Here is a 3,320-nt window from a genome sequence, read left to right as displayed (position 1 = left end):
GTTTAATTTTCGAAAATTTCTTCCCCTCTTCTCATATCCTTCTCTTTATGGACTAACATATGCAATTCGAACTCTGTCTTTCTAATTTCGAATTCTTCTACCTCTTCCTTCTATTTTTCTTTTCCTCTGACACCTCAAGGAATCTCTATACTGTGACGTAGATGATTTCATATTTTCTTGTTCTCTTCTCTTTCATATGAGCAGGAGCAAGGACAAAAGAATTCTTGTTGAGGCTGATCCTGAACCTGAAAGGACCTTGAAGCGAAAGCTAAGAGAAGCTAAAGCACTATTCTCTGTAGAGGACCTAACAGAAGTCTTCAAAGAAGAAGACATGGCAGCCGAAAACAACAACAATGCCAACAATGCAAGGAAGGTGCTGGGTGACTTTACTGCACCTACTCCCGACTTCTATGGGACAAGCATTTCTATCCCTGCCATTGGAGCAAACAACTTTGAGCTTAAGCCTCAATTAGTTTCTCTAATGCAACAGAATTGCAAGTTCCATGGACTTCCATTGGAAGATCCTCATCAGTTTTTAGCTGAATTCTTGCAAATCTGTGACACTGTTAAGACCAATAGGGTTAACCCTGAGGTCTACAGACTTATGCTATTCCCTTTTGCTGTAAGAGACAGAGCTAGGATATGGTTGGACTCACAAACTAAAGAAAGCCTGAACTTTTGGGAAAAGCTAGTCAATGCCTTCTTGGCAAAGTTCTTTCCACCTCAAAAATTGAGTAAGCTTAGAGTGAAAGTCCAAACCTTCAGACAGAAGGAAGGTAAATCCCTATATGAAGCTTGGGAAAGATACAAACAATTGATTAGAAAGTGTCCTTCTGGCATGCTTTCTGAGTGGAGCATCATAGGTATCTTCTATGATGGTCTGTCTGAACTGTCCAAGATGTCATTGGATAGCTCTGCTGGAGGATCTCTTCATCTGAAGAAGACACCTGCAAGAGCTCAAGAACTCATTGAAATGGTTGCAAATAACCAATTCATGTACACTTCTGAAAGGAATCCTGTGAACAATGGGACGAATCAGAAGAAAGGAGTTCTTGAGATTGATAATTTGAATGCTATATTGGATCAGAACAAAATATTGACTCAGCAAGTCAATATGATTTCTCAAAGTCTGTCTGGAATGCAAGCTGCACCAGGCAGTACTAAGGATGTTTCATCTGAAGAAGAAGCTTATGATCCTGAGAACCTTTCAATGGAAGAGGTGAATTACATGGGAGAACCCTATAGAAACACCTATAATCCTTCATGGAGAAATCACTCAGATCTCTCATGGAAGGATCAACAGAGACCTCAACAAGGTTTCAACAACAATAATGGTGGAAGAAACAGATTTAGCAATGCAAGCCTTTTCCATCATCTTCTCAGCAACAGACAGAGAATTCTAAGCAGAGCCACTCTGATCTAATCAAAACCACTCAAAGTTTTAAAACTGAAACAAGGTCCTCCATTAGAAACTTGGAGGTACAAGTGGGTCAGCTGAGTAAGAAAGTTACTAAACTCCCTCCTAGTACTCTTCCAAGCAATATAGAAGAGAATCCAAAAGGAGAGTGCAAGGCTATCAACATGGCCGAATTTGGAGAGGAGGAAGAGGTAGTGAGCGCCACTGAGGAAGACCTCAATGGATGTCCACTGGCCTCCAATAAGTTCCCTAATGAGGAACCATGGGAATCTGAGGCTCACACTGAGACCATAGAGATTCCATTGGATTTACTTCTGCCATTCATGAGCTCTGATGAGTATTCTTCCTCTGAAGAAGATGAAGATGTCATTGAAGAGCAAGTTGCTAAGTACCTTGGAGCAATCATGAAGCTAAATGACAAGTTATTTAGTAATGAGACTTGGGAGGATGAACCCCCTTTGCTCACCAAAGAACTGGCTGACTTGTCTAGGCAGAAATTACATCAAAAGAGACAGGACCCTGGGAAGTTCTCAATACCTCGTATAATAGGCACCATGACCTTTAAGAAGGCTCTGTGTGACCTAGGGTCAAGCATAAACCTCATGCCTCTCTCTGTAATGGATAAGCTAGGGATCTTTGAGGTACAAGCTGCAAGAATCTCACTAGAGATGGCAGACAATTCAAGAAAACAAGCTTATGGACTTGTAGAGGATGTTTTAGTAAAAGTTGAAGACCATTACATCCCTGCTGATTTCATAGTCCTAGAGACTGGAAAGTGCATTGATGAATTCATCATCCTTGGCAGACCCTTCCTAGCCACAGCAAAGGCTGTGATTGATGTTGAGAGAGGAGAATTGATCATTCAAGTGAATGAAGAATCCATTGTGTTTAAGGCTCAAGGATATCCCTCTGCAACCATGGAGAGGAAGCATGAAGAGCTTCTCTCAAAATAGAGTTAAACAGAGCCCCCACAGTCAAACTCTAAGTTTGGTGTTGGGAGGCCACAACAAAATTCTAAGTTTGGTGTTGAACCCCTACATTCAAACTCTAAGTTTGGTGTTAGGAGGTTCCAACATGGCTCTGAGTGTCTGTGAGGCTCCATGAGAGCCCACTGTCAAGCTACTGACATTAAAGAAGCGCTTGTTGGGAGGCAACCCAATGTTATATTTATCTAATTTCCTTTGTTATTTTTTCTGTAGGTTGATGATCATGGGAAGTCACAAAATCAATTGAAAAAGCAAAAACAGCATGAAAAACAGAAAGAAAAACAGCACACCCTGGAGGAAAAACTTGTCGGCGTTTAAACGCCAGTAAGGGCAGCAAATGAGCATTTAACACCCAGTCTGGCACCATTCTGGGCGTTAAACGCCAGGAAAGGGCAAGAAGCTGGCGTTAAATGCCAGAAATGGGCACCAGCCCGGCGTTTAACGCCAGAATTGGAAGAAGGAGCATTTTTGCTCGCCACTTGGTGCAGGGATGAATTTTCCTTGACACCTCAGGATATATGGACCCCACAGGATCCCCACCTACCCCACCACTCTCTCTCCTCTTCACCCATTCACCAATCACCTGAACACCTCTTCCCCAAAAACCCCTCACCTATCATATCCCACTATTCTCTTCACCACGCACATCCACCCTTCATAAAACCCCACCTACCTCACCATTCAAATTCAAAGAACTTTTCCTCCCAAACCCACCCATAATGGCCGAACCATACAACCCCTCTCCACTCCTATATAAACCCATCTTCACTCCTTCATTTTCACACAACCAAACACTACTTCTCCCCCTTGGCCGAACCACAAAGCCACCTCCATCTCCTATATTTCTTCTTCTTCTACTCTCTTCTTTCTTCTTTTGCTCGAGGACGAGCAAACCTTCTAAGTTTGGTGTGGTAAAA

This window comes from Arachis duranensis, chromosome 4, assembly GCF_000817695.3.
Source record: "Arachis duranensis cultivar V14167 chromosome 4, aradu.V14167.gnm2.J7QH, whole genome shotgun sequence".
NCBI classification, from domain to species: Eukaryota; Viridiplantae; Streptophyta; class Magnoliopsida; order Fabales; family Fabaceae; genus Arachis; species Arachis duranensis.
This window is presented reverse-complemented; position numbering follows the sequence as displayed.